Raw genomic sequence first — 15,386 nt, forward strand, 5'->3', positions numbered from 1 at the left:
AGAGGGCTATCTCTGAGCTAATGCATTGGAAACCTTACTGCCTTGCTTGTGGGTGTCCCCTCATTGAGTCTTCACATGTTGATGTTCACAATTAATTGCAAACAGAAGCAGAACTATTAGTAGCCAATGCTATTTTTCTAGAAAAAGAGGTGCTGGAACTCACTGTGAACGCCTCCCTTGTTCTCTCATAATGGCAATGGCACCTACCAGAGTGGTGCCGGAATGGAGTTCCAGCTGAAAAAAAGGCCTGTTATTAGCTTTCATGTTTCCAATGCTTTGTAATACGGACTAATATTGACCGCAATGTACTCTTCTGTGTCAAGGGTAGTGGCTGTTCTTCCTAAGGCACTCCATTCATTCTGGTATTCTCCTTATCCTTCTCCCTTGAAAAAGGAACAGTGGACCTGTAAGCATTACAGTACTAAAGTTACTTAACATCTCACAAAAATGAAAAGGGCCTTACCTTTGTTAAAGTAGGGGGGGCGGTTTATGCTGTCACATATGCCGGGGAAATGTTGTGTGGCCTTCTAGACATAAAAAATATGTATTAATGCAAGCCTGCTTTGGGTATTCCTATGGTAATTTATCATTTTCATTCTGAATTAATCCCTAGGGTATTCTTTAAGGCATTTTTAAAATAATCGCAACCATTGTTTTAATTTTATTTTGTTTTTTTGCCTTTATGAAACCACCACAATTGAAAAAGGTAAAAAGAATGTGAAGCTATAACTAAGGCATGCCAAGAGATGGGGGGGACACACTCCTAGTTGTATCGTTAAATTCCATACTTCAAGGACTGTAGCCAGAGATGGTAATCAGATCGCAAGTGAAATCTAGTTTTACTTCAGCTATACGATAGATGGAATCTGCCATACGTAATCAGTACTGCAAGATCAGATGTTGTATCAAAACATCTATTTGTAAAGTAAAATACTTCTGATGATCTAATGGTCTGCTTTTTTTGGCATTTAAAGTTAACAAATGTGTCTTTGGCAGGGATTCTGAGCTCTCGCAGAGGATTCCATGACCAAAATTTAATCTGAAATGATCTCAGCCACTAACTCAAATGGGTTAACACTTTTGGTTTAGAGATTTATTTATTTTAAAAATGTTGTCTATAGAATATTAAATGATAGAATTATGGCTTTGCAACATCAAGCAAAAATGAAGAAATGATATAAAAATGATCCCCCCATCACCTAAAATCGTGCCATTTATTTTTTCTAGTAGTACCCATCATTTTTTGCAGTAAAACATCCCAGCACTGGTTAATAATGATTAACTGCAATGTTGGTGCAAACTGTGGTTCACTTTGAAGAAACCCTGAAAGGGATACATACCTTTCTACATACTCTGCAATATGTTTTTATTGGGGTCAGCAATAGCATTTTTATGGGTATTCATTTTAATTAGTAGGAGAATTTATATTCCTGTAATTAATCTGCTCTACTAATTGAGACGCATATATTTCTAATCACAAGGGGCACAATTCAGTGAGATCTAATAATTTTTAAAGCCATTGCATGGTCACGTGGTCACTCCAGGAAGTCCTGCCGGATGGGAAACCTTCGTGTGAAGGGCCCTGCGGCAGTGTGAGCACAAATATAGCTTTTCTAAAGTTTTGTTCTTTCCAAAGCATAGTCAGGAGTGCTTCCAGGTTGGAAGTCTCAGTATAGAGAGCTTCACATCGTAGTGTGCATGTGTGGAGCTTCAAGGCGGCCATTTTGTAGAGCTGCCATATGTCTGAGTTTTCCGGACACATCCAGAAATCGGGCTGTCAAAATGGCATCTGGGCGGATTTTTGCTGAATTGGCAAAATGTCTGGAAAAACCCAGATGTATGGCAAGAAGGACTTTTTAAAAAATTAAAAAAGCTTTAAAAACCCCAAAAACATAATTGGGGAGGGGGATGTTCCCAAAAAAGCTCAACCCCCCCCCAAAAAACCCTGTTCAGAATATAGCAACCCTACATTCTGGCCATTTTCTTCAGTTCAACAAAGTTATCACAACTAGTGATGTCAGAGAATTCAATTGAAAAGAGAAAGGGGAGCAGAAATTGCCAATGTTTACTTATCCGTCCCATGTCTGGAACTGAATGTAGGGTTCTGAAACACTAACTTTAGGCATTGCAAAAAATAAAATGAAATGACAGAATCCTGAAGACTTTCAAAGAATACAGTACTAGTATTTGGCGCACCTTTTAGTGCCACCTGGCCCTGGCACATGGCACCCATCAGCAGGCTGAGATGGGGATTTAATATCAAGGGAGGACGCCAGTAGTCCAGCAGTCCTGCCTTAATATCTTACACCGGTATACTTTTTGAAAACAGTGCTATGATTGGATGCTAAGTAAGATATCTGTGCATGTAAATAAAGCCTTTCTTCTTCCAATGGAACACTGGCTTTCAGATTTCTGACGTCCTTTTGGAGTTTTAGCTGAACAAGATTTCAAAACCAGCGAGGGGACACATTAGAACTCTTAGCAAGGTCAAAGGTTTGATGGAATAAAACACTGGCGTGCTCATCCGGACTCTTTGAAAGAAGCATTTCAGCCCGCAACATTGCTACTGGTAGGGAAGAAGATACGTAATTGCTGTGGAGACTTTGTTGCTAGTAGCATGTGTGAGAAAAGGTTATACTTCAGGATAAGTGCCCCTGAGGGCAGGATAGAATAATCTGAAGAAATAGCTTTATTGCTACTAAGAGCAAAAGTCACTGGAATTACAGTTGACAGTGTCAGCACTCCCATGATAGATAGAACTAACGCCAAAGACTCTTGTTTTATTGTTCTCTCTCTAATAGAATTAACGTACAGTTATTTCAAAATATATTTGGAGCATGCCAAGGGCGATCAATCACACTTGTACACATGCATGCACACACACACACACACACACACAAGCGCATGACCAGTGCAGAAAGACAGTAAATTAAAGGTTTGCCTTCTGATTTGGCAATGCCTTCTGCAAAGCAAGGAAGCCTGGGGGGTATGAATTATTTAATGTAAAATTTGCATAGATGTTGCCATTTATACTGAAACGCTAACTTTAGGCATTGCAAAAAAATAAAATATATAAATAGGCAAGAGGATTCTGAGGAAGATGCCAGGGACTTTCAAACAACATTAATGCTCGTTGCAGTATAAACTTTCAGATCATAACTTATTTATTGCTAGATTGATGGTCAGTGGATTTTTCTGTTCATCTCCTTCAGCAGAAAGTAATTATGTAATCCAATGAAGCCTGTGGGTGTTGCCCTGATATTACATTTTAATCAGGGCTAACCCAAGGTGCTTTGTTGCCTGTAGTGAAGGACAAAAGGGGCGCCTCTTCCATCTCCACTGCTATAAGCCAACTAGACTGACAACCGAGTCTTACTTTAACATTGGTGATGGAATAACACCATCCACCACATCTGGGCCCTATATAAGAAGGCCCAGAGACCCTGTGGCAGCAGAGGTGAATGTCTGGAGGATCAGGAAGATCCTGAGCATCTGCCACCTGAGGCACTTGCCACACTCTACCTAATGGTAGGGCTTCCCCTGATTTATGTCCTCCATACCCTAAGTGTATAAAGAAAGCATTCATGCATTGTCAAGTTCTAAGTATCTTTACTTGGATGTAAACCCTATTATGTTCACTTACGGGACTTACTCCCAAGGAAGTGCAGGTGGGATAGTTGCCTTAAAACAGTGCAGCAAACGCCATTTTCCTATTGAGCGGCTTCTCCGCAAGGAAGTCCATGTGCTTTCTTGTTCATGCACATAAAAGCTTCTCTAGGTGTTAAGCCATATTGATGCAAATACATTGCCAAACTGTACCAAAGGCTTATAGAGAGGTGTGGTGAGATAACTGGTGCATTCTCAGAGATCGACTCTGCATTGTGAACATATGGAGTCTATGCAGTGCCCATTGAAATGGGCAGGGCCTATGCAAGAGCAGATACATTATTTTGTTTTTGTTTTTTGTTTATAAGATATTTATTGAAATTTTCAAGGTGTTACCAAATAAAATAAAAGCAGTAGAAAATACAAAATAAAAATAATTAACAAAGTAGAAAAAGAAAAAAAAAAAACCCCTTCCAACCGTATGAATACAAATTCAAAGATAAGAAAAAGTGACAAACAAAAAAAAGAAAATACAGAACTACATCACACACAATTAAAAAAACATTTAAAAACAAATTCATTATTCTCAAATCCTCAACTGTCATTACCTTCTTTCTTTGACCTCCTCCTCCTCCCTTTCTTTGTATCCTAGTTATTAATTATCCCAGCAAATCCTTTCCATATTTCATAATATTCTGTCATTACATTACCCTAAACTGTTTTAATCTTATCTTTCTAAAATAAAATAAACCTTAAAGCTTGAAACTTAAATCTTATCCTTACCAACTTCTCATAACCATTAATATTCTTTCATAATTCTTTAAACATCTTTACTAAAGCCAAGTAATTTCATTCCAACATTTTTCTAACATTCATCAATTTTATAAAACAGTTCTAATGGTAGAAAAAAGAAATGCAAACAAATCCAATTTTCATCCAATGTCCCTTCCTCCTGGTTCCGGGTTTTGTCAGTCCTTATTATCCTGTCGATCTAGCCCATTAACCAGGCAGCCTTATATCCGAGGCCCTCAAGTCTCTTCCATGTCCCTTCCGCAGCTCTTCTTCATATTTGTAACTGTATTTTCCCTTATCTCCTGCTCGTGGTAACTCCAGCTTGGCAATATTTTTAACCCTTCTCGACAGGTCAGCCCCTTTTCCATATTCAACACTGAATTCCATATGGTATTTAAAAGCATGTTTCAAAGACCCTCCAAAATTAAGAGCCCCCACAATCCCAAACATCTCACGGCCCATTGCCAGATTTGAAAAGTCCAAACATCCCAGCATAGGGGGGGGTCAATCCAGCCCCCCATTTCCAAGCCAAACCAAACTTTTTCTTTCCAAATCTGGCTTTTTCCAAGTTCATTTGTCAAATCCGAAAACTCATATTCCTGTTGGGCCTGTTCTGTCAAGACACACTCCTGATTTAATTCCTGAGTGGGCTCCACATATTTTCCCACTGTCTGTTCAAAATTTCCCACTGCCTGTTCAAAATTTCTAGTCGAAGTCGCCATCCAATTCACCTTTTCATGTAATTGTTCCAGTAGGGCATTTGTTTTATAGAAAGCACACAACAAAGCTTCTGAATACATTGTCCTGCAAGGTCAAATGCCTGTTCCCAGGATTGTTATCTGTAACAGCTGCCGGCTCCCTGGAGTTGGTTACAGTTACACAGTCTCCCTCTAGGGGGAAAACTTCTATTTGTTCTTGCAACAAAGTTTCCCTTTTTGAGATACTTTGTCAATGTTTGTTGCTTAAAGATGCGAAGGGAAGCAGTGGAATCGCTATGTTTCTCTTCTTTTAGCTATCTGTCAAAAACACTTGTCTCTGGTCAATGAACTTCAAACGTCAGTCCTGACACCCCACTCCAGGATCAGGACGGAGGAAAGTTACTTTACTTTAAACTCACTTTAAACAGTCCGGAAAAGATCCCCCTCCTTCTCCTGCTGTCGAAGGGGGGTCCACAATTTTAAATGATGAAATCCAATCCTTTAAAGGCGATTTTCTAAGCTCTAGTTTACGTTGTCTTTGCTTTATTCTGTCTACAAAAGAACGGAAGGCTGACTTCCTGTTTAAACCTTCCCGTTCCGTACCAAATTTAAATAGGTTTTAAAAATCCAATTCCTTTCTGCTCGCAAGTCCTTATCTAATGTCCAGTTGTTCAAAGTCTAAGTACTCACGGGTGCTTATTTTAGAGTCCGAATTGTCCCAGGAAAAAGGCAGCGCTCTCCGGCAACGGCTGTGCGGCTTCGCTCCACGGAGATAGCAGTTGACTCACAGCACCGCGCCACTTCCCCCTCTTCACTTCGGAGCCCGTTAGTGGGTTCCTTAGTGAGTTGGGGGGGCGCTAAAGGTGCCCGTTGAGTCCCATGTTCACAGGGTTCATCCGCCTGTGATTTTTAAAGGGGTCCCCGCTTCGCCGTAGCGGAAAAGACCCGTTTCGCGCGGAGCTAGTCCCTCCAGTTCAGAGGGAGTCTGCCATTGCCGATGGTGCCACCCCGGAAGTTCCCAGCAGATACATTATTTTGGTTGCTCTATCATCGAGTTCACATGTATGCTTCACACTAATGACCTCTGTACAACTTGCTTTGAACTATCTCCTTGTTTTCTTCATTCTTTCAAAAGTTTCTGCACTTTTGGTTCTCCATATTTCACAAGAGTTCATTACACTTCAAAAGAAACTATGAGCTGACTCACACTAAACCTTAACTATGGCTTGGTGTGATGTCTGAACTGATAAACAATTTTTATTTTATTTTATTTTATCTATTATTATTCATTTCCTTTCTATACCACTTTATATTTTTAAGGGGGTAAACCTCAAAGTGGTTTACATTGAATAACACAATCCAGAATAAACCATTACTGAAGAAGTTTGATATAAAGTATACATTCAAAGCAACATAATTAACAGGAAACTAAAATATTATCTTAAAGATTTCAAAATAAAACATTGCAAAGGAGGTCAACTACAGAATGCACATTTAACGTAGCAAAGTTAACCGAATATATTTTTATCTAAAACATTCAAAAAGAATTACTAAATGAAGTCAAATATCAAATGCACATTTAAAACAGCATAATCAGCAAGAGAATAAAATATTATCATAAGCATAGAACATATCTTAGAATCATAGAATCATAGAATCATAGAGTTGGAAGAGACCACAAGGGCCATCGAGTCCAACCCCCTGCCAAGCAGGAAACACCATCAGAGCACTCCTGACATATGGCTGTCAAGCCTCTGCTTAAAGACCTCCAAAGAAGGAGACTCCACCACACTCCTTGGCAGCAAATTCCACTGTTGAACAGCTCTTACTGTCAGGAAGTTCTTCCTAATGTTTAGGTGGAATCTTCTTTCTTGTAGTTTGGATCCATTGCTCCGTGTCCGCTTCTCTGGAGCAGCAGAAAACAACCTTTCTCCCTCCTCTATGTGACATCCTTTTATATATTTGAACATGGCTATCATATCACCCCTTAACCTCCTCTTCTCCAGGCTAAACATGCCCAGCTCCCTTAGCCGTTCCTCATAAGGCATCGTTTCCAGGCCTTTGACCATTTTGGTTGCCCTCCTCTGGACCCGTTCCAGTTTGTCAGTGTCCTTCTTGAACTGTGGTGCCCAGAACTGGACACAGTACTCCAGGTGAGGTCTGACCAGAGCAGAATACAGGCCAATCCTGCCCATGGTGGTTCATGACAGGTAGCAGCTCTGAAAGCTTAGGCTTGATGACTTGGGTCTGCACTTAGTCCCAAGATGGTCTCTGGCTTCTTCAGCAGTCTCAGGTTTTGTAGCTGGAGTCAGTCAGGACCCCACCTTCCCAGGCCAAGTAGAAAAAAATGGCATACAAGGCAGGGAGAAGCTCTTCTAGGACTAACAGCCAAATCATGGTTTGTGTGCAGGCAGAAAACCAGAATCAGAAACCATGGTTTTGAAGAGGGTTTACAAACCATTATTTGTTTTTGCTAATTATGGTTTGGCATGATATATGAATTGCTCGATTATAGATATGGCCATTGCTGGCCCTCCATCCTGTGCTTCTGCACTATGGAGAAGGAATGAATTTTTGAAGCTGATTACTGAGAGGAAAGAAATGGAATGAAAGCAAATAGTTTTAAAGCATGATATGATTGGTATGCATTTGGAACTTCAAAAATGGTTTGGGATGCAAAATATACGAATCACAAGCCATGATTTGGCATGATTTCTGAACTGAGCCTATGACTTCCTTATATAGAGGTACGGGGTTTGGGTTTTTTCTTGAAAATTTAGTAGAAAACACAGATCCTTTGCATATTGAACAGCTCCCAGATGCCCTATTTCCAAGTGCCCATGAATCAGGCCTCAAACCTGGTGAAGTATAGTTATTAAAAGCATCACCTATGAGCCTAGGATCCATTATTCAAATGTCAGTTCAACCATAATCTCATTTGGTGACCTTATTCAAACCATTATTTCTCAGTCTCACTCCCCACCTATAATATGCGGATCATAAATACTGGACTACCCTATTATTGTGTTCCTGTAATGAACACTGGAGAACTTACCTAAGGAACTTCGAGCACTTAGAAAAAGTGCAAGCATTAACTTTTATGACTGTACAACCTCTGTCATCAGGGGAGATGAAGGGACTGACTGGAGATAGGATATGCTAGGCCCGTGCTGAAGTTTCCTTCACTGCATGTTGTACATATATTGCAGCTTAGCCAGTTGTGATCCTAAGGTCAAACTCTCCTTCAGGAGATGAGCCCAGAGATTCAGGGAATGATCTTGAGGGCCAGTCCCAGAAGTACCCAAGAAAAAGGAAGCACTTCCACAAGAAGAGTTCATGGTGCCAGTATCCTTCTGGCCTGAGGACGCGGTATTGCCCTCCTTAGAGAACACCAGCTCAAAAGCCTGGCACAACCAGATCTTCCACTTCATTAGAATAAATAACTGCTAAAGCTGACTTAGTGGGGTAGGAGAGCTGACAATAATGCCAATGTATTTCACATCTGGCAACCAATGTGCCCCTTGGGTTTCAGATAATACACGAGTAGATGATCCTAAAAAGTCTGGAACACAAATTTTCATGGCCCTCTAGCGGTTGGTGGGTCATTTACCAGAAGTAAAGTATTTAGTGTTAGCTCTGGAAATGTATACTTGATTCTGCCCAAACAAAGCCTCTGGTTGTATATTGTGCTCTAGGAGGCTTAGTTTGGTCAGAATCAAGTATACACTTTCAGAGTTAATGTTAAATACAACTGGCAAATGAGCCACCATAGCCGCTAGAGGACAGAGAAAATGTCTGCTCCAAGCTTTTTAGACTCATCTACCCATGTACTATCTGAAACCAAAGGGGCTCATTGGTTGCCAGATGTGAATTTTTTTCAGCTCTCCTACTCCACTAACTGGGTCCCTTTAAATGAAGAGACTGCTCTCAGTGAAGGTGGAGATACAGTAGCTATTGAGACAGAGCTTTAGCTGACTGTTGCTGAAACAACAACTGAGAGGGTTTACAAACCATGCTCTCATGAAGTAGCCAATCTGAGTTGGGCAGGGAGCTGTCCATGGTACCCTTGTCTTGCCTCAGTACTTGGAACAGAACAGAGTCTCCGTAACCAGCACCACCATTTAACTCACTCTTAGAAACTTTGCTGCCCAGTTCTGCACAAGGAGACCGTCTCCTATGTTTGCTGGATACACATTTTCACAATGCAAAAATGGCTATTTACATGAGACCTTATATGAAATTATACCCAGGGTTGTGTTTTTTTAAAAAAATCTATGCACATTAATATCCGTGGGACCAGAGATATACTCAATAGCAAAGTATTATTGAGTTGTATTGTTCAGCAGTGCATTAACTTGCATGCAGTGTGTATAAGCTCATAGGTGAAATTTCATTATGGAATTACATACCTTCTCCCCCACCCCCTGCTCTGTTAACAGTATATATCTTTCAGTCAATGGCACCCGTGACTGGACGGCAGCTTGTTCTGATTTCCAAAGCCTGGAGACTGGCCTTTGTGGTGGGGGTGATGTCATTGGTTAACCAGCTTCCGCGGCACCCCATGCTGTACAAGGCAGTTCCTCTCTGTATTAGTTCTACCCTAACCTGCCAAGAAAAGAAAACACATAGCTTCCTTTATTCTGCAGTGAAACAAAGTGGTTTGGACACAATTTGGAGAAGCATTGCCAGAAACAACAAAATAGGCTTTAACTTAATAACATTTCCATATATTTAGGTGCTCTTCAAGAATATATGACTCTAATTGATTTTTACCATTTTTTTTATGGAACACAACTGGTGTAGTGGAAATTATCCTTTGGCACACGACCAGAATCTGAGGGAAAGGGGGGAAATATATATAAAAATTTATGGAAACTGATATTATTAAATCAGAGCAGGGTTGCTTTTTTGGCATTCTTTTTGGTGCCCTTCTTCCTGACGATTGCTATTAAAAGAAAAATCACCTTAATTTTCTTTATAAAGCTAATGCGCTAGTCTATTTTATTGGTGACAGTGATTCTAATAGTAAAATCATTCATAAAAGCATATTGTGCAGTGAAATAGCTGAAGTTAGCGCAATCATTTTCACATAAAAAATGTTATTGCGTTTGCAACCTGCCTTTTATGACTGAACATGGATATATATTTTTAAGCAACCTGTTTGCTGAAGCATTGAAATAATGATAATATACAGAAGGGTTTTTGCTTGAAAAAGAAACAGTGGATGCCTTGTTTACAGCCAGAGCTATTTAAAATTGATCTTTTCAGCAATGCTTCCAGACAAAAGCCTTTGGAAGATTTTCAACGATGGCAGCCGTTGTATGGAACCCTCTGTAGGTTTAGGAATACTATTTTGTTTTACTAACTATGAATGTTTTCCCCTCCTCTCTCTGAACAGTATCTTTTAAATTGTGTTGTCCTTTAAAAAAAAAAAGTAATATCACTTTCCTTTACAACTAAATGTCTGTCACAATATCCTCAGTATTCTATCTGGTGAGCTAATTCTAGGAGTGGGATGCAAGACAAGCTGAATTCGGTTACTTGTATTTAAAACAAAATAAAATATGAAGCCATATAAATTGCTTTTGTGCAATCTGTACTTTGCCCATCCTCTGGAGACAACACTCTGCAAATAGATAGTTGTTTTGGAGTGCTTCCATAAACCTACATGGGCCAGACATGGCAAATATGAAACGTAACAATCACAATCTTCATACCAAATACACTATGCAATACACTGAGCCTCTTGGGCTTGCCAATCAGAAGGTTGGCGGTTTGGATCCACGTGACGGGGTGAGCTCCTGTTTCTCAGTCCTAGCTCCTGCTAACCTAGCAGTTTGAAAACACACCAGTATAAGTAGATAAATAGGTACCACTGCGGCGGAAAGGTAAACGGTGTTTCCATGCTCTCTGATTTCCGTCATGGTGTCCTGTTGTGCCAGAAACGGGTTAGTTATGCTGGCCACATGACCCAGAAAGCTGTCTGTGAACAAACGACAGCTCCCTCGGCCTGAAAGCGAGATGAGCGCCGCAACCCCATAGCCGCTTTTGACTGGACTTAACCATCCAGGGGTCCTTTACCTTTACCTACCTACCAAATACACTATGCTGGAAGCTGCCCAGAGTGGCTGGGGCAACCCAGTCAGATGGGTGGGGTACAAATAATAAAGTATTACTACTACTGCTGCTACTAAGTGGCATTCTAGCACACTTATAGAATCATAGAGCTGTAGAGTTGGAAGGGACTCCATGGGTCATCTGGTCCAACCTCCTGCAATCTCAATCTCTCTGCTCAGACTACAACATCTTCTCTCTTATATCTCCTTCTATTATGCACAACCCATATATTATCAGCCCCCACTCTCCCTCCATGCTTTCTCTCGAACTTCTCCCTATGTCTCAAAAAGCATCCCTCTCTCCAATGGTCAAGACATTTCCCTTTTCCCATTTTTCTGATTTGGTTTCCTGTTTCGTCACTGCCACTATTTCCCCCCTTTAGAAAGCTGGATCCTAGTCATAGACTTAATTGAGTCACAGTGTACTGAAATCAAGGACAAGAAGCGTTTATTACTATTGTCATTATTAGTGTATTTAAAATGGATATGCTGCTTTTTAAGGAACTATTTAACACATTCTCAGTTTCCTTTTTAAGGAACTTCCTTCACAAAGAAATTTATAATCTCTAACAAACACAAACCCCACCTGACAATAAAATATAAAATATGGTGCAGCTAAGCAATAAGGCTGCATAAAAGCATAATGCCAATCATAAAAGCCATATTTCTGGACCTTAGCCTCAACTCACAAAGAACACGGCAGGTTTCAAAGAATTTTAATATTTCCTTATCAAACTATTGTAGAATATTTTATCACTAAGTCTAATACTATTTGGGCTGAGCGTACGTTCGTCATTGGCCATCCAATAATAACCTTACCCCTTTAAGGATTTTCTGTAGGCAAAGCTCATTTATTTGCACCAACATATACTCCCAAATTCCAGAAGACCCAATTAATGCTAACAAAGCTTGGCTGATAATACTTTGATTAAATCCCCCCCAGAAATCACAAAGAATTATCTATATTAAATTGGTATTTCAGAGCAAATCCCAGTTTCCAGTGAAGGCCATCTTTGATTTTGATAGTAGCTATTAAACATCCCAGATGTAGATTTGCACTAGAAGATTTACTCCATCTTCCCTTCAACATACCTATTATTTCAGATACCTTCTAAGAAGCATTTTGTCAATTTCTGATTGGTCTTGCAGCTCCTAATCCTAAAGGAATGGTGAAACTAATGAGTTGTGGACCTGATCAGTGACTGGGAGGCCATTGGAAACAGACTCTAAGATGCTCTGAGCTTTATATATTAAGAGTAAGATAGAAACATAATTTCTTTCATTTATTTATTTAACATTCTGTATACTGGAATAAAATACGTCTAAGCACTTTAAAAGTCTAACATATTGATTTAAAATGCTAATAAAACAAACTTTAAAAACTAGTTACATTTTTTTAAAGGTTAAAATATAATATAAAATAAGCCATTTTAAAACACTTATACCTAGTAAAATCAGGCAACACAATTCAAATCAGGCAACAAATGCTTTTTTTTTAGCAGGCACCAAAACAAATGAATACTATTAATGGGCAGGGAGTTCCAAAAGTGTAGGTAATAAATGAAATAACGTCTAGCACAGAAGGGTAGCACAGGGAATAACACTTTTGTTGCTGTTTGTGCACATCTAATTCATTTAAATGGACTTGCGTTGGGAACTTGAGGGGGCCTCTACTGAGATGACAGTGTGCAGCAACCATTGAATGCCTTCCCAGTGGCACAAAAAATGGGTTGTTATACGGGGATGGTGGAAGGGTTTAAATTATTTTGAAGGCTATTTTTTTAATATATACCCCATAAGTACATAGGAAGTTGTCATATACCAAGTCATAACATTGGCCCATTTAGCATAGTAATGCCTACACTGACTCCCCAGAAAGTGATCTTCCCGGCCCATCCTAGAGATAGTGGGGATTGAACCTGGAATGCATGCAAAGAAGATACTCTACCAACTGAGGTATGGCCCATCCCACATAATAGTTTGCTTCATGCATTAACTGACAGACGGAATATGAAGACACAGCAGCAGAGCAAGCCGATCGGGTGCCTGGGACGGTGTACGGGCCCTGCACCCAGGGGCAGGGCCATCCGGGGCAGGATGCTCTGTGGGGCCTCCGAGGAGTCTGCCTGCCTCCTCCCACTCAGCTGCCCTAGAGCTGAGGGGGAGGCAGCAGGTGGACTGTTTGGGGCAGCGTGGAGCCTGCGGGCACTCAAACCACAGTGTCACTCCCAGGAGAGACGTGTGGCTCGGGTGCGCTGCAGACCCCGCAGTGAGTGTCGCCCACCATTTTGTCACCCCCCTCTGTGGTGACATCCGGGGTGATCCGCCCCCACTGCACCCCCTTCCTCCGCCCCTGTGAAGACAAGATGCTAGCTGCAATTTAAAAAAAATCTTACATTTTAAAAGTGCTGCATAGAGTTTGTGACAGAGGTGCCAGCTTGTGGGGGCGATTGGGGAAGCCAATCAGCAGTGCTTTTGGTACTGATATCTTGATGAAAGTGCCATGGCTGCCAGCACAAAGTGGCAGCCATGGCAGCAAAAAAGAAAGAAAGGAGAAATAACATGGCAGTGCTTTGCATTAATGAATACTGTAACAAAAAACCCCACTTATATTAAGCACAAAATTGCATGTAAGTATGTGTAAGTATGTATGGGGACACGGGTGGCGCTGTGGGTTAAACCTCAGAGCCTAGGACTTGCCGGTCAGAAGGTCGGCGTTTCAAATCCCCGCGACAGGGTGAGCTCCGGTTGCTCGGTCCCTGCTCCTGTCAACCTAGCAGTTTGAAAGTGAATCAAAGTGCAAGTAGATAGATAGGTACCGCTCCGGCGGGAAAGTAAACAGCGTTTCCGTGTGCTGCTCTGGTTCGCCAGAAGCGGCTTAGTCATGCTGCCCACATGACCCGGAAGCTGTACGCCGGCTCCCTCGGCCAATAAAGCGAGATGAGCGCTGCAACCACAGAGTCGGTCACGACTGGACCTAATGGTCAGGGGTCCCTTTACCTTTACCTATGTGTACGTTAGGAGAAATTCACACAAAAATGCTACTGACATTCATTAGAAGTTTTTTTTTTAAAAAAAAAATACAAACTGGGATGCAACTGTGAAGAACTGAATTTAAGACTGGGGAGGGGGATGAGAAGCTGAGAGAAATGAAACTGGCAGATTCACCCATTCCCTACCTATGGCTCTCTGTGGCCTTCACCATCAGCAAAATGAGGCACTGTGGGATGCAATGGCTGCCCCATTGGGGATGGAGGAGAAGAAAAAGAAAGAGGAAGAGGAGGAGCAAGCCATAGTCACTGCAGATACAGATACCAGCTGCATCAATGGGGAGGAGACAGCAGTGATGGAGCAAGCAGCAGCCAGGCACCATTATCTGGTCCATCTCAGGCCAAATGTATTGGACTGGCCCTATATATCCATATCCATAGGGAAATCAATGCTCATCAGTGCTTGCCTCATCAATCCTTTAATATTTTCCATTGTGCCTTGCCCCAGAGCTCTTCAGTTTCACAGCCTCATAGAAACAAACATATGTGTTGGATAAAATCTTTGGCAGCATTCGGGAGTCAAGTATTAAGGGAGACTCCCAAGTATTAGTGCTGAGCAAGACAATTCCCATAAATCAGCATCAGTCCATGACCTTTCTTAGAATTCAAATGAAATTGCTCACTGAATTGTTTTTGAATTTTTTGAAAAAGCTTTGGCACCTGCACATTCCGTAAAGGGCCAAAAAGAGAAGTGCAAATGTGTCGTAGAACTACCTTTTCTTTCTGCCTTATAATCAAACGGAGAGGATTCCATGGAAGAGTCTTTTCACTGGATTTCTAGTGCTGTAGCCCCAAGGTATGCTTCCCTGCCCCACACAAACAAAGCCAGGATAATGGGCTAAATGCTGGTTTACTTGAAAATGACTCTTTTGATGTTTTGAGCATTTTTCATTACATGTGCCCTCAGCACACTTCTAGAATAGATTTTTCCCCCTTCTAAAAAGAGAGTGGGAGAGAGAGAGAGAGTTTTAAGCATTATCCACTAACAATTGCAATTCATTAAAAGGAGGAAATGACCATTCTCTCCTGCAAAGAGACGGGAGTTATGGCCTCCACTGGTTGATCCATCTTGAGCCCATAAATCATTGGCTGGGAGAAGGGATATGGATGAGTTGTGCTATAGT

General features: G+C 41.0%; 1 long non-coding RNA gene across 1 annotated transcript in view; it reads right to left on the minus strand.

Moving 5' to 3' along the window:
* Positions 1 to 449: 449 nt before the first annotated feature.
* Positions 450 to 15,386, minus strand: part of LOC308478807 — a 43,388-nt gene continuing 28,451 nt past the window's right edge. The window contains exon 3 of the long non-coding RNA XR_013987296.1: positions 450 to 527. This is a non-coding gene — a long non-coding RNA (uncharacterized lncRNA). The remainder of the gene's footprint in view (positions 528 to 15,386) is intronic.

This window comes from Podarcis pityusensis (genome assembly GCF_964106645.2).
Source record: "Podarcis pityusensis genome assembly, chromosome: 6".
NCBI classification, from domain to species: Eukaryota; Metazoa; Chordata; class Lepidosauria; order Squamata; family Lacertidae; genus Podarcis; species Podarcis pityusensis.